This window comes from Lasioglossum baleicum, chromosome 15 (assembly GCF_051020765.1).
Source record: "Lasioglossum baleicum chromosome 15, iyLasBale1, whole genome shotgun sequence".
In the NCBI taxonomy this organism is placed as follows: domain Eukaryota; kingdom Metazoa; phylum Arthropoda; class Insecta; order Hymenoptera; family Halictidae; genus Lasioglossum; species Lasioglossum baleicum.
In genome coordinates, this window is record NC_134943.1 from 9,148,793 (window position 1) to 9,176,025 (window position 27,233).

Sequence of the window (27,233 nt, forward strand, 5' to 3'; positions counted from 1 at the left end):
GCAATGTTACTCTGCATGTAACGAAGTCGTTAAAGGAATGAAATAAATTTCTATGTTATTCCGGCTTCCCACAATCAATGCAAAACACTTTTATTTTGCATAAAGATCCGCAGTGTACTGATGACTCTGCTCCCGAGTCTGATCAGATGAGTGTGCTCCTTCATTAAAAGGATTTTTCTTCTTGAAATTCATTTTCCGTCATTATTTCTAGTTCGCACGATTGTACGTTTACCGGACGGAAGACAGCGGTCAATGGAGGCAGTTTGCGGTACATACTCTCCCGGTGAAATATCTGGTAGTTGCCAGCGAATACTTTAAGGCCACCGACGACGACGACGACGAGGCCGCGGATTCCCCGGCTGGTTGGGACGCGGAATTCGTTTCCCTCGCGACCGATCGCCCGTGAAACGGCCCGGAATACCGGTCGCGCACCGGCCAATCGGTTTTAGGCGACTCTCGTTTCACTGCACAATGCCAAGCCTTGTCTTCCTCCATCGTTTCTCTTTCTTTCTCTCTCTCTCTCTCGTTTCCTCTCCCGCGGATCGTTACGGTAGCTGACCTACTCTCTTTAGCCGCGTCGCTCGAGCCGAATGACGAGGCAAAAGGAAAACGACGAGGCAACATCAGCAGCGACGGTAGAGCGTGGCAGAGCGTGGCAGAGCGTCGTCGAAATAAACGGCCTCGAGACACGAAAACCCTGAACCTGAATCGCGCGCCCATCGAAAATTCTGGCGACCTTTGTGGTCGTGGTCGTCGTAGAGATCCGAGCATCCTCTCCTCCGGCGTCCAAGCGAGGCCTGCCGGGAACAGGTGTTCCCAGGAGTGGCACGAATTATCGTCGAACGTCGACTCGAGGGCGAGTCGACGTCGGGGCAACGGTATTACAGCTGCGCCAGCAACGAGTGCTAAGTGTTTATGGGTTATGAGCGATAAACCCTATGCAAACTTGCGCGGAGCGTGCCCTCGCCCTCGCCCTCGTCCGTCCGACCGGTGCACCGTGAAACGTTGCAACTCTCGCCGAACTAATTAGCGCCCAGGCCCGAGCATCGTCTTATAAACAGCTAATTGACTCCGTCTAGCGGCATCGACCGGCCAGCGCCCAATTAATTAACCGAACCGCGACAGTTTCGATCTCTTTCCTCCTCGAAAACGCTGTGGATCGATCATTTTTCGCGAATTCGCTCGGGGATTGAGCAACTCTCTGGACGCCCACGCGTCTCGGCGCCTCGAAATCGGCTCGCGAGGACTCTATTACGATCGAGCTTTCGCTCTCGCTCGCGCCGACCGACGAGGAAATGCTCTCCGCGAGAGATCCGCGAAGAAACAGGATGGGGAAGGGGGGAACGATGCTGGAACAACGCAGAAGAAAAAGAGACAAAGCGGAGACACGCGAAAGGGAGAGAAGAAGCTCGTGGGACCGGTCGAGGAACAGAGAGAAGGTCCCTCGGAACGTGTAGGTACCCGGTCTCTCGGACTCGCGCCACCGCTTCGGAATTATGCAACGGGCGAGTTTTAGTGGGCCGTATAGTTACGCCATAGAATAGTCGTTTCGCTCGCAGTCGCCTCCTCCCGTCTTTCGTACGCGGGCGTGCCTGCCAGCGAACGATCGCGCGGATTTCTACCGCCTGTGCACACGTACCCCGCGTCGTTATCGTGCCCCGCGAGTTAACGTAATCCTCGTTAAACGTTGCGCGACCACCTCGAGAGGACACTCTTCCGCTCCTGCCCGGTTCAACTGTCGTTCGCGGCACCCGTGTAACTCCGGAATCCCTCCGGAGCGTTATTTGCCGCGGATTAGGCAACGGGAACGCGAGAACCCGATCCAATATCGCTGATCCCCGGCCCAGCGAGCTTCCCGAAACAACCCTCGGCAACGCTCTCGCCTTCGACCCTCGACGAGCTGCGCGGGATCGGGACCTTTAGAATCCCAGGAAATTAGGGAAAGTCAGACGGGGACTCCCTTTAATTCGCTGCGATTCGAAAACCTGAGAACTGGCTTGATCCTCGAAGGCTTGATCCTGCGTCTGTACAATTGAGACTTGTTTGGAAGGCTAATCGTCACACGTCTCACAGGTTGTTACTTTTGGGTCCTAGAAAAATAGAGAAAGACGCACCCTCAACATTTTTCCCCTGGTCCTCCGTTTCTATTCATGTAGATGTCGACAAGCACGCCAACAGTTCAGCTGTTCACAGATTGCCACTTTAGGGTCCTAGAAAAATAGAGGACCCTCCAAACGCTGCCGATGTCTTCCCACAGATAGCTGCCACAGAGTCTTAGAAACAAACGCGATGAACCTGTATCTCGATCGTACCGACTTGTAAGATCCCAACCCTACATCGTCGCGCAGCCCTAAATCAAGTTGATCGTGTCAGAAGTGTTGAACCACGGTAGCGGATCGTCTCTCGTAGGCCTTGTTACCGGCTCGGCGTGGCGAGCGAGTATCGCGTAAGGTCAGCCTCGGCGAATAAAGCGAGAACCTCGTCTCTCTCGCGATTCCGCTCGGCGCTATTACACGGTATCGCTGTCTCGGCCCCAGGCTAATGTAACTCTCGTGTTCGCGCGTGCGGCGGGAGATCCTGCCAAGGAACCGTTAACCGACCGGCGAGTTTATTCGGTGACTTTCAGTCCCGATTATAACTGAATCCACGGATGGTCGAGCTCTCTCTCTTTCTCTCTCTGTTTCTCTTTCTCTATCTCTGTTTTGTGTCTTGTTCCACCCGCGACGTCCGCGTAGCGCGTAACAGCCGTTGCGCAACGATCGGCCAGTTTACGAGCCGGCTCGCTCGCTAAGGACGAACCTCTTCCATTCCTCGCCCGTTATCGCGCTCCTCTATCATCGATTACGACTCGATTACAGCCGGTTACGGCTATCGAACGATGTCCACCCGCGATAAACGCTCACGTGGTCACCTGTTCGATACGTTCGCCTCGTGTGGGGACCCCGGACGCTCCAGCCATGGTCCTTCTGCTCTGAAATCCTGCAGGTCGTGGACAAAGGGGAGACTCTAAGCTAGTCTCGTTTCTCCTAATTTATTGTCTCTGGTGGAACTAAACCTTATCATCTTATTTGCTCCTGAGAATTTCGTGACCCACTGTTTAAATTGTTCAAACGGAAAACATTCCGAGCAGAGAGACGTCTTGATGGTCGGAGGGTAGTTCTGTCGACGTAGTTGCGGGGTAAGGGGGTTGCCGAAAATTCGCGAACGGTTTCGACTTTTCTGGCGTGCGGAGCATGTGCGGCGTGCACGCTCGCGTGTAGTGCGTGCGCGGCTGGCAAACGGCGACCCTCTGTCGGTGGGGCTTCGAAAAAGGGGGCAGCTAGGCCGAGCTCGGCAGGCCAGGCCGCAGGACGAATGGAAAAGCTGCACGAAACGAGCAACTATAGCCCTCGGGGCCGTGGTATCGGCATGAATGAATAAACAGGAGCATAAATAGGCTGCTTAAAATTAGCTGTTACGAGACCGAGCGAATTGCATTTAAGATGCTATCGATCGCGGTCTCGAAGTGTTATGGAATAGAACGGCCGGTGTCGATGCCGAAGCCGGCCTCCGGACTGTATTTCACTGATCGAGGTGTTCCCCGATACCCTACCGCCGACGAGGGAACCGGACAGCTGTCGCGAGGCGTCATGGTCAAACCCCAGCAACCCTCTTCCCTCGAATCATCCATTCTTTCTTCGAAACTCTTTTTCTCCCGTTGCTCTTTCGTTTCTCTCTTCTTCGTCGTGTTTCCAGTTTCTGCTACGGAACGGCCAGGACAAGCAGATAATTGAAGAGATTCCCGTTCGATTACAGACCCGAGACGGAGCGTTAATCGCAAACGTAGAATTTTAGGGAGCCTGGAGAAACGAACGGACAGCGTTGTGCGCCGGTAGTTCCTTATTTATGAGATTAGAGCAGGTAATTGGTGAGGGAAATGATACTGGCCCCGCGCCTCCCCGCTTCCGGTAGACTCGCTGCGTAGAAAATGATGCGTAGGGAAAGAAAAAAAACTACGGCACAATGTAATTGCATCGTACGAGGTACGCTCGTTCTCCGGTCTCTAGACGTTTGCAAACTATGGACGATCGACGTCTCATCGAGCGGAGCTAGACCCCTCGAACCGAACCAGGCGTCGAATTCACCTGTGGTTGTTCAGGAATCAAGCTACCGTCGCGAGAATTCGCAAGCAGTACGATTATCTCTGTGGTAAGTCCTGAGTAGGCGTGGCTGCGTGGCTCTCGATCTATTCTGAGCTAATTTTGAGCAGATTCAGAGTAGTCCAAGAGAAGCTGAAGCTCTATTATAATGCTATCTATTTTTGTAGGCGTTTTCTAGTAGGCGTGGCTTCCTGGCTCCGGTTGCGTTTTCTTTGCCTAGAGCAGCGCTCAGATTTACTTACTCGCGACGGCCGAGTCTCGCTCCCCGTGACGGCTATAGTTTTCCTAGGCGCCACGAATAGCGAGTATGGAACGCGCTTTAGGAGCTCCTAACTAGGACCGCCTCGGGGAGCGAGACGCGCGGCCGGGTCGAGGGGGCGTAGTCTTCGAAACTCGGCCGTCGCGAGTAAGTAAATTCGAACGCTGACCTAGAGCGTCTCAAGTAGGCGTGGCCTGGCGGCTCCCGCTCCGAACGGAGTCGGAGCAGTGGCCGCGGAGGGCAACCGATGCCCGCAGGAGATGCTGAGGGCCCGGATTGCTTATTTGCCGCGACAAAAGATCGCGGCGACGGCGTCGGCCGATTAACCGAAACGTCGGGACTCGTGCAGGAGTGAGCGGCAGGGATTTTTATTCGAGCGGCGTCGAGTCGAGTGGCGTCGACGTCCGGCCGAGGCAACTATTTTAACGTCCGTCGCGTCGGTCGCGCCGGTCGCGGTATACAATGTGTTGGAGGACCGAGGCTCGATCATCGCTTCGACCTCGCAATTTCGATCCGCGACGCGGGTCGTTGCACCGTCCTCGACGCAGCGTCGAAGGCAGTCGGTACGACACACGTATGTACGCACGCACAGGCACACGGACACACCGGAGCCCGGCTCTCGGTGGAACGCGCGCGCGGACGCCTGCACGTGCATACAACCGTTCCCGCGACGCACACAACTCCGCGCCGTGTATATCGATGCACGGTATTATGCACATAGGCTACGCGTGCATCCCTTTGACGACCATAAGCCACGGTTAGGGGTGCCGCGGTGAAACGTAAAGTAGAGACGTGCACGCATACGCGTTCACGGCGCCGCGCCGCGCTTATACACGGTGGCTCCGCGCAGAAAACCACACGCCATACTCAAAAATCGCAACGTTCCGCGATTCGTCATACTCCATCGGTAGCTCAGATCCAATCGTAGGAATGGCTTATACTTCCCTTGAATTCCAATGCCTGGTGATTTCACGCTGAACATTTATAGTACCGTGGCAGTTCGTCAAACTGTGCGTAGGATCTTGGACAAATATGAGCCTCTCCTAAAGTTAACTCCTTGGCGTTGGCTCGCTGCTTGTTCCTTCCAATACGAGAAGTGTTATGAGCGAAATAAATATATTCTCTTTTTTTATATCCATCATGACCGGAGACTGCGGATTTTATGCATTTATGATCGAATTAAGTAGATCCAATGCAAAACAGACAAGACATAAATGTCTACATAGCTCCTGTATCTTGGAATTAGTACCCACAACTTTTATTTTGCATGAAAGTCTGCAGTCTAATCGTGACATATGTGGTGAGAAGTTGATGAGAAGCGAGAACCATTTTTATTATGGATCTCAAGTGAACGATTCATTTGTTGATTGAATTTAAAAGAAAATCTAGAGAGGGACATATGAATCATCCAGTGTCAATGAAAATGTCTATTAGTTATCCGCTGCCTCCACTGACAACGAGAAGGGCCGACAGGAATTCTCAGATAGGTATTGCCAGGAGATTCATGCAAAGATCCAGTATTACCGACAGATTCGCTAATAGGTTCATTGGCCGAATGCGCAATTACCCCAAACGCTTCTTTGCGCACCCCCGGTGAGCCAGGTATCAATAATCAAGACTTCGTTTAAACAACGGTGTCCTCGCCCCTTGAAAACCAGGCTGTTTCTCTCTCTCTCGACGTTTATTGCATCCGCAGATCCTGCCCCTAATCGATCAGAACCGCCCCTAAGTGGCTCGCGACGCACCCCAGTTTCTTTCTCTCGATTTCAGAAACGTTCGGAGCTGGTTCAGCGCGACCACCGGAACGAGTCGAGCCACCAGAATTTAATTCGCAATAAATACAGCATATTGTGGTCGTTTAAAAAGATTCATGGGGTGCGAGAGACACCCCATCCGACCGGTCGAGGGTGAAATACGAGTCGAGTCGCGCGACAACGCGTTTCATTGCCTGGCTAATTACGATGAGAGATCGTCGTCCGAGTGCTCGTTGATTTTTCGAGTTTGCCAGCAATTCGATGGGTTGCAATCCAAGATAAGAAGGTGGATGAACCTACGGCGCGTACGTGCGTGCGTTAGGCCGCGGAATCGATAGAAATAATTCGTTGGCTTTTTTCGCGATCACCCGATTCCCGGCCTCTCTGTCTCACGCTCGCTTTCCATTTCTCTTCTGTCATCGGAATAGAAACGACACGGAGGGCGGTCGAGCGAGCGAATAAACGAGCGAAAAAAAAGAGAGAGAGAGGGAGAGAGAGAGGGGGGTAGAAGAGAAGGGTTCGCGATCGACTGCAAACCACCAAGAGGATCGCGCAGAGGGCTCGAGCGAATAATAAAGCGTAATGGACGCGCCTCGGACGATCGATTCGCCCTTTTTTCGCGATTTCCCTGCCGGCCGTGTTCGGCCACCGGCGAAATAGAAATAAATATTCTCGAAGCCGGTTTCCTTGCGGTCGGCGCGGATTCGACGCGAAATCCGCGCGACGCTCCTCGGACCGTGAACGATCAGAACCCATAAACGCGACGAGAATACGGTATAAACTCTCGACAAAAATTCAGCTCGACACGGAACGAACTCGTCTCCGCGCGGCGGACACGAACGAAGAGAAAGAGAGAGAGAGAGAGAGAGAGAGAGAGAGACCGTAATTAACCATCGAAAATGATCGAACGTGAAATTTAATGATATTTATTCAAAGCCTATTTACAAAGTCCGGCCCCGTCAGATTTTCTCGTTTCCCCGTAGGAATATTACGTTATACAAATGAAGCGTTATTAATATCGTAGCCGGTCGCTGCGCTGTAATCAGGCTCGGTAACGCGATATTTTACGCGATATTAAAATGTTCGCATTAAAATAATACGATACCGTAATCAGCCGGTTCGCGGCAGAGGATCTTCATCGCGCGCGCCCCCCCGCGACCATCGATAAAAACGACCAACGACCCGAAGAGCGAGCGTGAGCAACCCGTGATCGCGACATAGCGTTCCGCGCGCGTTTCCCGCGGCAATTACGAAACCGGTCGGTCCTCGCTCCCGAATAATCGCGGAGAGATATTCTCGCAATTCCTCTGCTCCGCTCTGCCTAGCTATGCCTCGCTCTGCTCCGCTCCGCTCCGGTGTCCTTATTCCGGCCGATGGCTGTTCCGTCGGGCGTTCGCCCCGCGAAACTGGTCGAACCCGGCGCGTACTCATCGAATCGAAACCACTTTTTCCGACGCTGAAAGAACCAGAGTGTACGTTGGCCGCGCGGTGCGTACGCCAACGGCAGCAGCTACCTGGTGCCTGGTGCGCTGGCACGATGCAACGCGAGGGGGATAAAAGGCTCGACAGAGACCATGATACACACATAGAGTGAGAGAGAGAGAGAGGGCTGTGGGAGAGAGAGAGAGTGAGTAAAAGAGTGCAAGGGGGCGGGCGGAGCGGGAACGAGGCGAAACGAGCGAAACGGATCCGTCGGCGAGTGCGGGATTTCGCGTAACGAAAGAACAGGGGCAACGGGAGAGGCGAGGGGCCCGAGCACAATGCGTGCTCCGCAGAATAAACCAACTCTCTGGTCGCGAGAGCAGAAGTAGGCCTACGAGACGAGCGTCGAAAGGGTTGCCTCTCGAAATCCTGGGGGGAGACCGAGTGGGAGCCGGGAACCGGTTGGAATTTGGGGTAGGTCGCCGCGCCACCCAAACTCCCACCGATCCTCGACCGCAACCATCGCTCTCTGCTCGCGCTCATGCTTCTCTTCCTCTCCTCTCCTCTCCTCTCCTCTCACGCTCTTTCACAACGTCCTCTCGATCGTCTCTCGCCCACGTTGCCCTTCCTGCTGCGCCGTCCTAAATTCCATCCGACCCTGAGACACACCGGTTCGGCGCGCCTCTGCCGTCGAATCTGCTCGTTCTTCACCATCGAACATATTTCCGAGTTTCTATCATATTTCTCGCCGCAAATGTCTACCACCGTGTTCAACCTTCGTCTAAAATTATTAGTAGACCTCGGATTTTGTGCATGTATAACGAAAACTGTAAACTTTGGACCACGGTAAAAATAAACTGTAAATAAATAGTGACTCCGAGCCGCCAGTAAAAATTGCCATACTATTATTTGAAACAGTTCTTTATATTATTAATATTACTATTATTATATACAGACCGAGGTCCTTTTGTACAAATGTTTACCGTTGTTTAGCAGAACTGATAAAAACAAAAAAAATTCTTAACCTGAAATTTACATGAAAAGGGACAAGCTCGAAACTAAACAAATACATTCAATATGATTTAAGTAGTCGATTATACTCTTGTAATCACCATGTTTGATCTTATAATAGGAGTATGAAGTATATGCTGTGAGTATTTATTATGTTTTGGAGTTTAATCGATATGTAGAGTTGTGGAGATAAGTTGTGGAGAGAATTCCAGCAGATGCAAATTCGTTTGTGGATACATTTGAATTTGCTGGAAATCTGTTTTAGCCAGACCAAGTGACACGAGGAAGGTTATAATCGCCACAGATAATGTAATTACAGTTCAAGTTTTTGTCCAAAACATCGGAGAGGGCAGAGCAGTGCGCACTATTATGTATAAGGCTCATTGCTTACCGGAGGTAAATATGCAACACCAATTATAAGGGGAGGATTGACTGATGTGACTTCAACAAATAAGTGTTCAACATTTGAAATGATAGTGATAATGCTACTACTGCGTAAGGAGTTACGCTTATAAGCTTTTTTTGTCTAGATCGGTCGCAACGGGGTAAATGGTATAATTATTTAAGCCTAGCTCGCCCTAGCTTTAATATTAAATGATGGCATAAGTTCGTGCGCGATTTGAAAATGAAATTCTATGGTTAAGTTTGGAGGAATACAGCTTTATTAATCAGTTATACAGTATAGTCACCATTCTTTTGTACAATTAGAAAAGAAAGATGGCTGTATAATTTTGTTTACACTCCGCCGTGCAGTGCAGTCTGCAGCATCTATGACAATCGGGCACGAATTTATGCAATCATCTGATATCATTAAATTCGTCTGAATTCTACATAATAAATTCTACATGTACAAATTGGAAGAAGCTCAACTGTTGTATGAAGAAAGCAGGTATGAAGGAAAACTAGTATGAGGAAACAGGTTCAATTCGTTGTGCACAATGTAAAAACCAATAAAATGGTTGAAAGAAATGTCTTTATTTTGGAATTAAAATTGCTTCGACTCCAAAGTGTTTTTGATTTGAGGACGTCGACGTACAAGGAAAAAATGCGTTCCACAAAAACCTGTTGGATATCGTAGTAGAATAATCATTTTGTTACCGGCATAAAGGTGGCACGCGTTCGTAAAGCGTTAAAAAGATTCATTCCTTCATTGTGACAGATCCTATATTTTATGCGGCGCTAAATGTATACAGCAAACGTGCAAAAAAAAATTGTTTAAAAAGACTGTATAGTTTTTCAAACAGTTTTGTTTTTCATCGCTCTCAACTAGTTCGATACCGCGGACAATTATTGTTGCGCATGAACACCGGCAGTCCAAGGTAAGATCATTTTTGTTGTGGCTGAAGCCGTTCGCGCGAAATCGCGAACAGATTGGCAATAACAGTAACGATTTGTCTTTACTGCGCTCGTCGTTACAGAATGATGAATGCGTAAACAAAAAGGAGATTAATGCCCGTGCTTACAAGCTAGTATGATAATTAGGCGGCTGATCTTTATGCAGATTCTGGTTCTTAAAGACTAGTTAGGTGGAACGTGAATTAATTACAAGCTCGATGTTTTACAAGCGTTTTTATCGCTGAAAGAAAACCACTAAATCTGCGTTTAAACCTGTATTCTGCCAGACTTTATACATATGTATAATAGTGCAGAGATCTACGGTCTTACGGTAGAGATGGCATTGTTTGGACGTCGTGGATAGTGTTAGCTTCGTATAAAAACAGAACAACATCGAATCAATTACGAATAATTACAAGCACAAGACGTGACTATTCTTAATAGGAAGTTTTCGTTGTCGAAAGATCGACCGAGAGAGAGACGACTCTTTCGGTTGGGCGCTGTTCGATTTGCTTCTGGTTTTGCTGGTCGCGTTGAACGGCGATGACTCTTTCAACGCCGCGGAAGCACGGGCAACCAGCCGTGAAATATAGATGCCTCGGTTACGAGCAGAAGAATGACAGTAATGGAAGTAGAAACAGAAACGACGGCCAGACACGATCGGCGGACCAATGGGGGCCACCAGGTAGAACATGGGTGTGGCCCATTTTCGGAGGAAAGAATGGCCCGACGCGACGGAGAATTTGGGACAGCCTCTAAGCTCTATTGGGACTCGTGGCTCACGCCCACCTAATCTCGCCATACCGGTTCCTCTCTAAAATGGACTCCCCATCGGTGGGAGCTCGGCAGTTGGCACAGAGGCGGTACACAAATATGGAGGTAGCTGTCCCAAACGCTCCGTCCTTAGAAACTCACGACACTATGCATCTTTGTGTAAAATGAAAGGCTCGCGTAACGATTGTAAGGAGCCAAATAAAATTTGATTCGAAAATAAGATCGTAAATCTTCAACAAGAGCGTTTACCTGATGTTATAAGGAATAGGGCTAACATTTGGGCCCAATCACAGCATCGACAGGCAAAAGGACAGCGACGGTAGAGATATTATACGTACTGTGTATAATAATGGAAATGATTTTACTCACGGAAATTCGTCGCAATGACGCGCACACAATATCGGGGATTGATTGCGAGCCCTAAACAAACACGGTGGAAAAAATACGGGATTTAACGATGTTATTATTATTTTTCCGGATGCGTGTTTATAAAAATCTGTTCGGTGCAGACGCACGGGGCCAAATTGAACACGAACGTAACCGAGTGGAAAATAAATTTTATCGTCAACGGTATCTCTCTAATTAACAACGGTCAATTGCCCCGACAGGAGCGATTTCAATCTGAAAATTGAAACGGCAGAGGGAGAGAGAGAGAGTGCGGCTGGAGAGAATCGTGGCCGCAAAACGCGAATGCGAACGCGAACGCGCCCCTCCGGAGCGTTTCCTTTTCAGCGGGCCGACCGGCTCGACGCGAACACCATAATCGTTATCAACGACGTTTCCGTCGAACCACGGAACCGAGGAGAGACCGACGGTCGAAGACCTTCGGCCACCGGACTCCCTCTTCCCCGGATTTCTCACGGTGGCCCCTTTTCCGGTGGCCCGCTCCTCCGCTTCTTCGCTTCGAGAACCGGCGAGCGAGCGAGCGAACAGAGAACACAACCGTCCAAGAACGGGGGAGAGCAGCGACTTGAATTTTCCTCGCGCGGAACAGAGGAGGGGGGCAACGAAACCAGAAGATGGATAGATAGATATCGTGCAGTTCGCGAGGATCGAATTCGAAGCAGCCGTAGCAACGGCGAGAGCGTCGAAAGAATCGAGATACTCGGTCTCGAGCGTTGGGCATTTCCATCGGATTCTCGGGCCGGTTCCTCGACACCGAGGAAGAAGGTTGAGGAGGGTCGGGCCGAACCAGCATGAGGCTACGAAAGGAGCGGAGAGGAGCGGCGAGGCAAGGAGAGGAGAGCAGGGAGGGGTGCACCGGTGCGCCAACTCAATTTCTCCTCTTTTGGTACCCAACTTGTGGCTCCGGGTGGCGGGGTTCCCCCACTATACGGGCCTCGGGGCCCCGAGGATCGAGCATGCCGAGTCCTCCCTGCTCCCCCCGGCCCTCGTTGGGCCCCCCGGTCCCCCCGGCCCCCACCGATCTCTCGGCGGCCGTAGCCAGGAGGGTCCTACGGCCATTGATCCCGACCTTCGCGCGCCGAACGAGCGCGATTGCCAACGAAAGCCGACTTGCCGAACCCGAACCTGCCGCACGCGGTTTTGCGTTGCCCCTCCCGTGCCCCCCGCTCCACCCTGCGTACCCCTCCTGTACTCCCCTGGCCCCTCGCGTCCTCCGAACCTCCAGCATCGTCATCCGCCGCCACCGCGTTCTCCCTTCGCCCAGATCCTCGTTTCCTCCATCCTTCCACGACGACCCGTCGCACCTCCTGCCCTTCCTTTCTGTTTCCTCCTACTCTCTCCCTCTCATTCCCTCGTTTTCTTTCTTCTTCTTCTCCTTCTCTCTCTCCCGCTCCCTCCGAGAGTCCTAACTCGACTGCCAGTCCAGCTCCGTCTCCTTCTTTCCTTCTCTCTCTCGTTTTCTTGTGGTCGTTGCATCGTCGCGCGATTCGCGAGGGACCATGCCCGCCGAGAGACCAGGGGGACGACGGGACAAGCGAAAATGCTGGTGCGCAGCCATAGCTCTGGTGAGGGCCTCCACTATGCAAGCGGTTCCCTTAACCTCGCTGCCGGGCCATCGCAGTAAAACTACTGGAAATAATCACGAAAAATCCTCGCGCCACGAAATCACTAAAAATTTCGGTCGATTCGTAACACTTCCACTCGATTGAGACGCACTGAACGGGTTCCTGTTCATCTCTGTGCTCGAGGACTCCTCTATCCTTCGAGGACAGGTTCGGGAACGCGTTCCGGTCTAGAAATCCTGTTCGCCGGACTCCTCTTCCGCGAGAGGAACAACTAGGTCCTGCGTGGTCGTGTTTTGTCTTGGATTCAGGCGGCCTCTCGATTCAACACAGTTCGACAGCCGTGCGCGATGTCTCGTCACGCGCCAGAGCTTTCGCGTGTGTTTTGGTTGTTACACCCGGAGCTTCGTATCCGCACCTGCCCTGTTATCCGCTCCGGCTTAATCATATTTCGAACGACGACGCACGCAGACACCGGCCGCCAGTACTCAACAAACTGTGGGCCCGAAGCAGCCCAAACGCCGCACCAAGTCCCTCTTTACTATCCCCATCGGAAAGAACACTTTCAACCATCTCGACCAGAAACGTAACTTTTATTATTCGAATGAAATGAAATTTTGGTGGAATCGAATGTTGATAGAATCGCTGCGATCTTTGTAACAGTACGACGTGTTAACCGACGTCGAAATTAACGCAAACGCCGAGCGACGCTTTGGTGGGCGACAACACACGTTTGCCCCAACCAGACGCTCTCTGTTCTCTGTGCTCTCTCGTCCCCTCTCCCGTTCTCTCTCGCTCTCCCGTCGGATTTCGCGCGTCGACACCGACCACGGGCTTGCGGATACAGTTTTGGGATCGCGTTACGCGCATCCCGCAACCAGTACGCGTGTTCTCTCGCGTGTCGGGATCGCCGCGAACTTCTCCGACGACGGATAACGTTGCCGGCTACACGATGATCCACAACGGGCCGCGCCTATCCGCCCTTCGGCGTGGCTTTCCGACGCGGTTTCCTCCGAGAAACGAGTTCTCTTTTCTCGACGGCGGCGCAGCCTCTTTTTTCGGGGCCTCTCTCGAGAGAGAGAACAGCTCCGCGGAACTCCCTTGGTCTACATCGTTTGGCTAACTTCGACGCGCGCTCGCTATCCTGCAGGTCGTCAAACTCTCGTCACTGGCAGCACGGGAGCCGTCGATGATCTGCCGGCTGTTACGACAATGCCATCGAACGATAAGCTTCATAAAATTGGAAAATCTCGACAGTCGACTTATTCGAGGTTTAATAAGCTGGCTCCTGTTCAAGTAGCAAGTCGTTCGTTCAAACATTACTTCAGAAAATCCTGATGCAAATGCTAATGGAGTTCGATTTACACGTGTACTGTTGCATATGTCCGATTTTAGAGTGCAGATGTCATGAAGCGTTCTCATCCAGAAATGATACTGCAATCTACAGGTCTGTTACACATCATTTTAAGGTATAAAACTGATCTCATGGTCGTATCTTCAATTTTTATTTACCCAGATATTTTGTCGAGTATTCTTTTTAGATGAGTGGAAAAATTTGCGATGTTTTAATCGACGCCCTGTTCCTCATCGATGAAGAACACTGCAGAATGTCGACAATCTTGGAAATGAAGCACGATCTGTAAAAGAATTCACAGAATTTCTCGAGTTACAGGTCTATTACACATCATTTGAAGGTACAAAACTGATCACATTGGTCGTATCTTCAATTTTTATTTACCCAGATATTTTGTCGAGTATTCTTTTGATATGAGTGGAAACATTATAATGCGATGTTTTATCAGAATGTGTCGATCAATCGACGCCCTGTTCCTCATCGATGAAGAAGACTGCAGAATGTCGACAACCTCGAAAATGAAGAACGATCTGAAAAAGAATTCACAGAATTTGTCGATTTAAAGGTCTATTACACATCATTTTAAGGTACAAAACTGATCACATTGGTCGTATCTTCAATTTTTATTTACCCATATATTTTGTCGAGTATTCTTTTGATATGAGTGGAAAAATTATAATGCGATGTTTTATCAGAATGTGTCGATCAATCGACGCCCTGTTCCTCATCGATGAAGAACACTGCAGAATGTCGACAACCTCGAAAATGAAGAACGATCTGAAAGAGAATTCACAGAATTTGTCGATTTAAAGGTCTATTACACATAATTTTAAGGTACAAAACTGATCACATTGGTCGTATCTTCAATTTTTATTTACCCAGATATTTTCTCGAGTATTCTTTTTATATGAGTGGAAAAATTATAGTGCGATGTTTTATCAGAATGTGTCGATCAATCGACGACCTGTTCCTCATCGATGAAGAACACTGCAGAATGTCGACAACCTCGAAAATGAAGAACGATCTGAAAAAGAATTCACAGAATTTGTCGATTTAAAGGTCTATTACACATAATTTTAAGGTACAAAACTGATCACATTGGTCGTATCTTCAATTTTTATTTACCCAGATATTTTCTCGAGTATTCTTTTTATATGAGTGGAAAAATTATAGTGCGATGTTTTATCAGAATGTGTCGATCAATCGACGACCTGTTCCTCATCGATGAAGAACACTGCAGAATGTCGACAACCTCGAAAATGAAGAACGATCTGAAAAAGAATTCACAGAATTTGTCGATTTAAAGGTCTATTACACATAATTTTAAGGTACAAAACTGATCACATTGGTCGTATCTTCAATTTTTATTTACCCAGATATTTTCTCGAGTATTCTTTTTATATGAGTGGAAAAATTATAGTGCGATGTTTTATCAGAATGTGTCGATCAATCGACGACCTGTTCCTCATCGATGAAGAACACTGCAGAATGTCGACAACCTCGAAAATAAAGAACGATCTAAAAAATTCAATTCGCAGAATTTGTCGATTAGAATTATGCTGTCTCTGATGCATAAATTTATTTAGAAGCGGACGTTTCCTGTGCAGCAACCTAATACTCGCGTCGCAAGTATCGGGGATCGTTTAAGGTAGAGGCAATCACGATCAACGCATTCGCTTCCCTTCTAACGTTCTACTTCAAAGTTGTCTCTCCATCAAGCTCCGTTCCCTTTGGCAAAGAGAGACTTGTGCCTGCAAATAGACAAGAGGGAATCGAAAGAGAACGCGGGACAGCGTGTTCGAAAGCAGAGATAAGCCTTCCGGATCCTATTGTAGGAAGATTCCGATGATACGCGTCTCTGAATCCTCCTGTAGCGTAACTCGGTCCGCCGTCGCGTTACGCGAGTAAGATGATTCGAAACAAGGTTATTGGCTCTGCGAGCGCAGCTGCCGCCTGCTGCTGCTGGTGTGTGGTGTGTTGCTACCGCTTCTCCAGCAGCCGTCGCTCTCTCCGCTCTCGGTTTTCTCGATCCTCTTTCTTTCTCCTTGCTCCTTACGCCCGGAGAGAGAGAGAGAGGCGAGTCCTCTTCGTCTGCCTCTTTTCTCGAACGAGCGCGTTCACACTCTCACTTCTCTCGCGCTTTCGGTCGTAAAGTACCCGCTCGGAACGGCCGATAGTCCAGATACCGGCAGCGAATCGGCGCAACCGACGAGATTCGCGGACCGTTTCGCGATTCCTCAACGATTTAATTGCCCGAAGAGCTAACCCGAGGGCGAGTATCGTTTCCGTCGTCTCCCTCACAAGTTACGCAACAGCGATCCTGATCAACCTGTAATCCGTCGCGGCCTGCTTCCTCGTGTAGGTTTCTCGGGTTCTTCGAGGTCCCGTGATCTTGAATTCGATCTAGGGCTCGCGCTTCTAGAGAAATTTCATGGTGGAAGAATGTACATTTTCATACTGGCGAAACTAAAGCACTTTTAGTCGGCGACAACGATTTTGCGACTGCGCGTGGCTGAATTAGGGCGTGCGCGAAAAAGAACCGCCCTCGGTGGGCGTCGCTTTGTGGCTCTCCAGCGAGAACAGTGCCCCATGGAGCAATCCATCCCTTCGCTTAGAATCTGCACGATTCGTCGGAGAATCGACGGCAGGATTTGGCGAGTATCTTTCATCGAAGCATCACGGATCATACTTTCAGTCTTTTGTGAAAAAGGAGCTTAGAAATCGTCACGATTGAGATTATTGAGCTGGAAGAAAAAATGCTGAAACAACAGTGGAGCTAGCTGGAGGAAGAAGGGTCGTCGGCGCGCGTCCGTTCGAATTCCAGCGAGCGGAGCGTCGAGTGCTCTGGCGGTGACTGTACCCGAAGTTTGCGGGCCCGCCGAAGTGAGGTGTGTACCAACCCGGCCGGGTACTCTCCCGCAGCAGTCTCTCGTGGTAGGTCAGTATACCCTGGGCAGAAGTATTCGAAGGAGCAACGTTCAACGTCCAACCGAGCGAACAGCCAACCAACCAGCCGGCGCGCCGAGGGACAAAGAGCGGCCGCCGCCGGCCCAAAAGAATAAATAAATAAAAGGAGCCACGGTGAAAGAGGGAAGGAGAGAAAGGGGCCCGCGCTCGTAGTCGAAGCGAGACGGACGGAGGCGAAGAGGAGCTGGGCGGAAGAAGGATAACCGGAGAAGGAGAATGCGCCACGGGTGGAGATGGAGATGGAGATGGAGAGAGAATAAAGTGGTATACACCGCAGCCCGAGTGGCCGCCATCAGTGCCAAGGACACCGACCGAAATCCAAGGGTACCGACAAGGCCGATCCAAGAGGCCCGGCCCACGCCACGGTGAATTTACTCGCTCCCCATCTTTTCTTCTTCTTCTACTACTTTATCCAGTCGGATCTCCTCCTTCCACTCTTCCCTCGGACAGCCTGCTACTTTTTTCCCCGAGCAGGTGTAAGAATAAAGGACATAAATAGCGAAATGAAATGACTTAGGGCACGCTTACACATGTCGGGACTGTGCGATAAACGATCACGGTGACGACGAGCGCACAGATATGTATACACACATTCTGTTGTTTCATAATGGAACTGTTTACATACATTGAAGTAGCGAGCACAGCCACGCTTACTGGATGACCAGCTAATGACCGGCTTTTGTCGCCGCCGCTCTTATAACTTCTATCCCAGTTACTACATATAAACGTACCCGTATAAATTCACGCTGCCACATTACTTTACTTAAGAATGTCGCGCTGAAGTCTTTAAACGGCTGTCTAAGCTGACCGTTTCTCGCAGACGCGTTGCCACTAAATAAAAGATGTTCAATGATATTCGTGCTTTTCATTTGGCGCTCGTTATTTCCACAGTTCAATTATTGTTGTATTCCGGATGAGGGTTAATGAACGCGTTGTAGGCTTATGATAACAAAACACTAGTTTATTAATAAAACTCAACTATAAACAACTCGGGATAAACAGAAATTCGAAAGAGCGAGATCTTAGCTGCGCCGAGGTTTCTACTAAAAAAAGCCTGGTTCAGTATTTCGCGCGAACTTAAATAAAAGTCCCTTAAAGGGACCAGTCGAGGTTCACTGTAGAAAACATCTATCTTAGTCACTATTTATCATAAAGTAAATAGTTGTTCGTACAACATTATGTAGAATTAAAGCTCCGGTGGTCAACAGAGTTGCGAAAGGTCGCGCGAAGACGATTCAGCTTGGTCGCCGGTGTATTCCCAAGACTACAAACAAGTAGTCATCCAACACCTCGCGCGGTACGGAAGAGGTCTCCGTTTATGGTCCCTGGAGCGTTTCGTCGTCTCCTTCCGCAATCCAAGGTGACAGGAGCTGGATGGCTGTTTCCGAGACTCGAATTTTCGAGTCTGGCTGCACAGAGGCGTCGTCGTCGTCGTCGTCCGAAAAGCAGCGACGCGACCAAGGCCAATGCCGAGGCTCGTGACCAAGAACCCGAACCAAATTATCCTTAATTGCACAGTCGTTGGTTCGAGGAACCGGCGGAGGCTCGCAGAAGCGAAACGCCCGGAGAGGAGAGAAGAGGAGAGGAGAGAGGAGAAGTGAGCCTGGCCGGAAAAATTCTAGAATCCCGTCGGGCGTTTAAATCCCCGAAGAGAAGAGGAAGAGAAGCAGAGAATAGAGAGGACGCGAGACGTGATCTGAGGAGAAGCAGAAACGGGCGCACCGTTGTCGCGACGCCTCATTTTCTTGGGAGCGGGTTCGAATTTCGATCGAGAGGGTTTTTTTTTCGTGGACACCTGGCCAGGTTGAATTGGCTTCCGGTGTTCCGGGGACGAGGCTGTCTTCCTTCCAGGCTCTTTGCGCCGTTAATTGCCAACAACGAGGATCGCCTCGGCTGCTTGGCTCGGCTGGCTCTCGCCTCTCTCGCCCTCTCCCCTTGGCAGAGGCCATCATTAAAAGAACGAGGCCGGCGGCTGCGGGTCTCGAGTTTCGAGGCAACGCTGGGTGGATGACCGCGGCTCGCCGGTGTGCCAGGGTTGATGACTGGCGTCGTCGTTGCGAAGGAAAAATTCCAGAAAAGGTGAGGGGGCGGTTCGGCCGAGGGTGGCCCACGCCGGTGTGTGTAAGCGCGTTAGCCGGCTACCTCGGCTGAGCCGAGGGTAAAACGGAGAAGCAAACCGCACGCATATGCGTATGTACGCGCGATCGGCGATAGTATAGGTAGGGTTATTTCTCTGGTTAACTCCCTCCGCAGCCCCCTCTGTCTCTCTGCGCGGCCCTCTTTCTCGCTCGTGGCTCTCTCGAACCTCATCTCTTTCTCTCGCGCGCGCGCGCCTCTCTCACTCTTTCTCTCTCGTGTTCTCTCGTTCTCTACGCCTGCCTCCCTGTTTTCTAACCCGGTTACTCGTTCTCGCTACGAGCTCGCCACCTCTCTCCACGATCTCTCTCTCTCTCTCTCTCTCTCTCTATTTTTTCATCCCCCAGAAGGATGAGCCTGGACGGGGTGGAGCCACCCACGCCCACGCAAGCCAACTCTAGGCCTACCCCAACGTAACTCCCAGTGCGTATACCTACCCTTTAGGCTGCCAGCCATCCCCAGATGCAGACGACGCGTAGGGGGCGTGTACGTGCCCTTGCTGTGGCAGGCCTGGCTGCGAGCAGGTCTGCCAGTCCTAGCTGCCAGCTACCGAGCACGTGCACGTTTTCATGGACACCGGCTGGAGGGGGTCGGGGCTGCGCTTCCGTTTCGTTTCGTTTCGTTTCGTTGCGAGAGGGGCCGGGGGGAGAGAATATTTCGATGCCGAGGGTGGAAATGCAATCGGCCGCCGCGCCGCGTGCACCGGCCTGGAAGGAGATCGCCGGCGCGGCGAACCAACTTCGAGGATCATCTTCGCGGATACTCCTCTTGGACCAGGCTCGCTCTCGCCGATCATCGCGCAACCCTCTTCCTGGCATCCATCTTCGACGACCAATTTGGGAACGCGATCGACGACAGGTCCTGGCTTCCTTGGAGAATTGATTGTTGATTTGAGATTCATGTGGCCAACGAAGAGAGCCACAGAAGAACTGTTTCTCCAGAGTACTGGATTCAACGACAACCGTCACTGTTGTGAAACTGATCGCAGTTAGTCCTAAGTATTTATCACAGATCTTGTCTGACCTTCACATTGCTCTGGGAAAATAATTATATCTATCGATGCCTACATGTTTTCTAGCACGTTCGTTACCACCGTGACGTGACTCATGTTGTTTCGTTCACAATTATTGAAACTACAAAGACGCTTGCGAGGGGGATGATTCGATTTTGATCATTCGAGCAGAGATTGTACCGGAGAACGAAATCTACAGTGGCCCACAAAAGTGTTCGTACGCCCTTTAAAACAGAATAACTTTTTTATAATTGTACCGAACGAGCAATTTTGTAAGCAATCAGAAGCATTGTTTTATTAAATGACGTGCAGAACGAAGTTTTCCAAAAATTACAATTTACGAGGTTACATGCAAAAATGAAAGAGGCATTTTTTAAAACTTTTTTTATTTGGGCCCTTAATGAAAATTTAAAATATTCGTTTTGTAGATCTATGTCAGTTATACACGTACTGAAAATTTCATCGAAATCGACTGAGATACACAAAAATCGTAGTTTTACACGACTTTTGATCAGTTTCCACTTAAAATCCACAGAATCGTAGATTTTTCGATGCGTGTCGTTTTTTCCTGCGTCAACCGATTTCGATGAAATTTTCAGTATGTGTATAAGTAACATAGATCTACAAAACATATATTTTAAATTTTCATTAAAGGGGCCCAAATAAAATAGTTTTTAAAAAATTTCGTTTCTATTTTTGCATGTAACCTTGTAAATTATAATTTTTGGAAAAATTTCTTTTGCGCATCATCTGGTAAACCAATGCTTCTAACTGCTTACAAAACATCAGGTCGTTTTTAACATTTTTTGCTAAAAATATTGCATTGTCATCCAGTTCTGAGCTACGTTTCAAATTTCAAGTCTCCAGCTCATCGGGAAGTTAGTTTAAAATCAACTGCAAAATTTGTACCGAACAGACAGACAAACAGGTAGACAAGAAAGCGAGCTAATACAAACGTGGTAAAAAGTTATTCTGTTTTAAAGGGCGTACGAACGCTTTCGTGGGCCACTGTAAATGATATAAGTTTTGAGACTTTTTCAAGGTGAGCCGTTTCATTCAGTGTAGGTTTAGTGTCAAATGCTAGACTGGAAGATCGCGGAGATCTCTCTGTTCGAAGAAAAGAAACGGGTTCGTAAGGATTCGCCCAGACAGTCAGGGGCTAAGGATAAAGAAGATGTAATGATCGCAGCTGTGAAAAAGATCGTAGGGGTTAACGAACGTTGGCTTATCGAGGCCCGATAAGTATCCCGATCGACTCTTCTCGTTCGAGAGATCGACCTTCACGGGATACCGCAAGTGTCGAGCAGGACGTTTTGCTGGACGTTTTCTTTGCCGCGTTTCCTGTCGTCTTGCTTCCCCACGGCCCACGACTCGCTTCGGTCGAGCTCTCTCTCCCTCCTGCTTCTCTCTCTCCTCTCGTCCCGGACCAACTGCCGATCCGCGCTCTCCTCGATCGGTTTCTTCTTCTCCATTATGAACGAAAGGCCGTGGCCGACTGAGACACCGTGGAACAGGTGCCAACCGGTTCGAGAAAGCTTCTCGCTCCGTCGATACTGCAGCCTCGATCGTCGTGCCACGACGAAATCGTTCCTACGCTGTTCGATTTACGCTCTCGTTTCTCGAACCCTCTCGACGAACCTCCGACGGAAAAAGCTGCTCTGTAGACAGCTATGATTCAATTATGAAGTGGCTGTCCGGTGGCTGGACGTTTCTCTGTAATTACGCTAATTTCTAAATAGCCTGTTGATCGCTCTGCAAACTAGAACCTCCATTCTCCTTCCCGATTTAGGTGGAGACCTATTCTCTTTGCCAAGGACCTTCAGTTAATCATCCTGCTCCATACTCGTCGCTCTCGAAGCGTGCCGAACCCCTTACCGTATTTTAACGAGTCAGACTCGTGTGATGAAGATTTTAACAAAGTCTAACAAGTGTGGATGTTACGCCTTTCTTTGTACATGATGTAAAATTTGACTCATTCGTAAACAAAACATATAAATTCTCTTTTTTTCTTTTGCGACATTTTTGGGAATACATATGCATGGACGTTTTAATCACTGTCGCTGTAAGGAAACTGTTATGGCAAGGGGTTAACAAGTTCGCTATCTGCATTTATTATATTTCGCTGCTCATTTTCGTTGTTCATATGTTTCAATAATTTCACGTATCTCCTCTGCGAAGTATCAAAAACTGTCTTCGAAAAAACACACTAAAAAGTATGAAATAATTTCCATTTAATTTATGTGGGTACACGCGAACTTAAATACAATACCATCTTTTTGGAGGCGGCGCAAAATTGAAAATTTTCAACACTGGAAATTACGAAAATCCTTAAATTCTTCTACATGTGTTCACACATATTAATTCATCTTCTCTTCCCACCTACTAATTTCCAAGTTCACCATATTCCAATGAAATCATAATCGGCAACATCTGTCATTCGGAAAATTTTCAATTTTGCATCGCCTCCGACAAGATTGTATTCACATAAATTAAATGGAAATTGTTTCATACTTTTTAGTGCGTTTTTTCGGAGTCGGTTTAATTTTTTTTATAAAATTTTTTTATTTCACACTTTTTAGTGGTACGAGCAGAATTTGTAGAACACCGCGGCATGGTTTTTCAGTCTTATTGGTTATTTGCAATAAAAACTGCACAAGGAATGAAAAAATGTAAAATTCTCTACAAGATGCAAAAGATGAAACAGAAGCGAAAAAAGAAAAAAAGAGGCACATATAGATCGAATTGAGTAACCTCCTCCTTTTTCGAAGTCGGTTAAAGAGCATTTACAAGTATGTGAGATTAATTCGGCTAGCAAATTCTTTTATTACTTCACAGAGGAGACACGTTGCATTTATTGAAACATTAGCAATGAAATTTAGCAACGAAATATAATAAATGCAGATAGCGAACATATTAAACTCGCTTTGGGAGCGACGAGTACGTGTATGCGATTAACCCTTTACAATCGGTTGTCCCCTCTGAAGCACCACTAAAAATTGCTGTACCATTATTCAAAATATTGTTTCCATTATTAAATATGTATACCGGTATCTAATCAATTACGAAACATTTAGGTATTGTATGAGGTAGTACACCTATTTCCTATCCATAAAACTTCAGAAATCATAGGGAGTGGAAATATTCCAGATCGGCAGAAATGTTTAATTTCTTCCAGTTAAAGTAGCTCCGAGTGCAAAGCGTTAATTCGACTATTTTCAAGTAAATTGCGAGATTTAGAACGTACGCAGTTTTCGTTTACTGAAACGCCAATGGTTCGGCGATGTTACAGGTGGAAGCAGAACACTAGCTCACAGTTGACAGCACTACTGACTAATAGAGTGACGAGGGTTCAAAGTGAGACGTTATAGTCCGTCGCTTTAGTTCTAGATGCAACAGCTGCTCGATCGTCTTCAAATCTCGCACACAGGTAGACAACACAGCGTCGAGCATTAACGGTTTGCACAGTCTCTCGTAGGCATCGCTGAAAATTACTAGACCATAATTCAAAAGAATTCTAAATATCTTCGTGCTTAATCGATTACTGAAAATTGTACTAGATTAAATGAGTATTTCTCTTAATTCAGCCGCGGATGATTAACTTTTAGAAGAGCATTCTACAAGACCGAGGGGATGCCCGTTGGGTAAAGTATTACAATTCTGGAAGCATCATCTTGAAGAATCATCCCTTAAATTGTCTCTCACCCCTCGCCAAAGATCTTGCGGCTAACGACGGAGCAGATCGACAACGTTGAGGGAATTGTTTTAATGGCGGCTGTTCCCGGTCGAAATTCGCGAAGCGTGCGCCTGGAGAGGGACCGACGGAGCTTCCGGTTGCCTCGAAAACCCGAAACGAAGAGAATTGAATGCCGGGCTCGTCGGCCAAGCGGCGGGTCTCTCGGCGGGCGTAATTTTTGCACGGGCTGCGCGCTGTGCGCGGATCGAGAGAACGAGAGAGAGAGAAAGAGATCGAGAGAGCGGGCCATTCGCGTAACACATGCTCCGCACGCCGCACGCATACGTCGCCGGTGTACGCGCGCGTCATACGCGTATCACCTTCTCGTTCGGTCTCCTCTTCTTTCTTATTCCTCGGCTGGATTCGATCGAATCGGCTCGACTCGGCTCGTCGGGGCCCCCTCTTTTTCTTTCGGTCCGTGCGTGGTTCTCTTCCTCTTCTCTTCCTTTCTCCTGAGGATTTGTTGCCGGTCTCTCGTTCGTTCCATGGTGTCCGCGTGCCCCCCCCACCCCGCTGTCCCCCATCAGTGTCCCCCGTTCGATGATCATCGTCCCTGCCGCGCACACACCGTACGTAACAGAGAGTAACGCCGCCGATAGAAGATCGTCGGCCGTGCGACAAGGAAGCAGAATAATCCAGCAGGAAGGAAAGAGAGAGAGAATCGCGTTGCGCGGAACAAGGACGCAGTTAGCCGTTATTTTTATAGCGTTACGGTAGGTTAGAGTCGCGTCCAACCAACGTTTCAGGCCCAACCTAACCCGGTCGGCTTGGTCAGGGCTCCGTACGCGCGTCTCTCTTTCTCTCTCTCCTCCTTCTTTCTCGTCGTCGTCGCTCACCTGTCTCCCGATCTTTCTCATTCTCTCTCTCTCTCTTTGCCACGCCGTCGATCCCCGTTGTCTTCGTTGGAGCGACGGGGCCTCTTTCTCTTGCTAGCTCGCTCGCACGCAGCGGCAAGGCTGCGAGCATTTATAATGCACGCAAAATTTCATGCAGAGCCGCTTCGGCTGCCTTCCAATCCTTTGATAACACGATGTTGCGTGCGTACACGCTGCACACGCTCCGCGGTTCCTCTGTGTTGATCGCGCGTGCACTCCGCACGATCACTGTGTGTGCGAGATGCGCTCCCGCTACCGCTCCAGAGCCCGCGCGCGCGTCTATATTTAAAAGCGCCGCATGATTCTCTCTCTCTCTCTTCTTTCTCTCCTCTTCCTCTCCTCTCCCTCTCCATTTTTACACCGGCGTTCATCCCCTTCTTTCCAACGAGCGCCGTTCGCACATGTGTCAGTCATCCAGCGCGTCTTCATCGGCAACCCTCTCTCTCTCTCTCTCTCTCTCTACTCTGTTCCTCTCTCGATCGTAGCTCCGGTGGCAAGCGATGGACAGCGCGACAACTTCCGGTGGCCGGCATGCAGCACGCTTCCACGATCGAGATGCGTCTATCTCCAGTGGCGCTTCTCGAAAAAATATCCCTCTCTCTTCCTTTTTCACCCTCTGGTTCCACTTTGCCAAAAGTATTCGGACACTCCACAGCAATCAGCAGACGAGGCATGTATATCGGATTGGAGCATTTGAAGATGGAGCACGCGACGAGAGGGAGGTCCCTGGATCGTGTCCGTAAAATTAGAAAATGATCAATGACGCACAGAGTGTTTATAGGGTTGAGTAAAAATCTCGCTTCATTTTTGTACAATTTATCTTGGACACCATCGCTGCACAACTGATACTACTGTGTTGTATTAGCTTGTAAGAAATATAAGGGAGAGTAGCCGAGTTTGAACCAGTAGAATCTATGGAAATGACAGATATACAATAGTGGTTTAACATGTGTATATGTACACTTCGAATCCGAAGAAATTCCGGAAGGAATAAAGACATCGTGACAAGAATCGCGTCAATTAGACTGGAAACCGTCTTCGTCTACAGAGGCGAGCTAGAAATGCGAGAGGGAGCACAGCGAAAAGATCGCGCGACGACGAAGAAGAGGCGATCGCTCGCGCCGGTATAATTTCCTTCCGACCTTACCCTTGGCGTTGCGGCCGACGTCCCTGGACCTTTTTCCGCTCGGTTGTCCCTTCGGCGGGCAGACACGGAAAAGCAGACGACTCCGGGAGGCGGGTTCGCTCGCTTGTAAATATCTCGAAGGAGCGCGCGCGCGAAGAACCGATATTCACCGGCTCGCGCGTCTTTATTCCGCGGTGGAGAACCGGCAAATGGAATTTGCGCTTCCCTTTCAATGGAATATGGAAGCCCGTAACGTGATTTCGCTTCTCGTCGCATCTCATGTCGTCGCGGGGCACGGATACCGATCGCGGTTCGAACCGACGACGACGTATCGATGGATATCTTGGAACGACGATCCTTTCTCTTTCTCTCTCTTTGACTCTCCACGTCGCGTTCTCTCTCTCTCTCTCTCTCGTCTGGCTCTCTCGAGGAGGGACTAGGCGTTTTTCCAGCGGCGGCAATTCCGTTCCGCTTGATGTTTCGCGCGATAGGAGCTCGCGACTCTCTCGGCTGGGCGCAACGAGGTCGACGAGGAGGGTGGCTCTCGCCCCGGCCTGGCACAGATTAAAAAACGAACCAACCCGTCGCGTCTCGTCGTGCGACGAGGAGGACGCGAGGAGGACGCGACGGAACGTCGCGATGAAAGATCTCGGCCGGAGATCTGGCATCCGTGCGTAACTACACTTTGTTCGGCCGTAGAGTCGAGGCTGGATGAACCGAGGCGGGAGCCAGTCAACCACTCTTCCCCCGTTTCCTGGTGCGCCGGCCGAATAGACGAGAGACGAGTTAATTAAGCAAAGGCTCTCTTAACGCGATTAACGGTGTAACGGGTTTTAATTATTCCTGGCACCTCGTCGCCGCGGAAATCCCGCCCGTTTTCGGTGACAGGGCCGCGCCGGAGGAGGGAGGATAGTCCGTTTGGCTAGGGTTGACGCTAATAGGGAGCCTCGCCATCCCTAAATTGCTCGCTCCTCAATTATTCACCGCCGTTTCTCCTTCCACCCTCGCGCCGCGCACCTCTCTTTCTCGCTCTTCCCACGACTTTCTTGTCCCCGTTTCGCGTTTTCCACCGAATGCCTCTTTCTCTCTCTTTCTCTCTCTCTCCTCGTCTGGCCTGTTCCCATCCGTTTCTCTCTTTCTCCGTCAACTGCTCTGCTCCCAGAATTGAAGTACCACCTACCCAATGGCCTACCTCCATTATGCATCGGCCTCGACTACGACGGCGACGACGAGGATGCCGGCCGACGCCGACGACGGCAACCACGACGACGATCACGACGACGGTGTGGCTGCCGAGGTCCTCGATTCAAACCGCGCCGACATTTAATTCAGTTCAGCGCCGCGGTGTATTTCGCGGCGCGTGATGTTC

At 49.6% G+C, this 27,233-nt stretch overlaps 1 protein-coding gene across 1 annotated transcript in view; it reads left to right on the plus strand.

Moving 5' to 3' along the window:
- Positions 1 to 15,073, plus strand: part of LOC143216159 (uncharacterized) — an 89,157-nt gene extending 74,084 nt beyond the window's left edge. The window contains exon 3 of the transcript XR_013010522.1: positions 212 to 15,073. The gene's annotated coding sequence lies outside the window, so the exon portion shown is untranslated. The remainder of the gene's footprint in view (positions 1 to 211) is intronic.
- Positions 15,074 to 27,233: the final 12,160 nt, after the last annotated feature.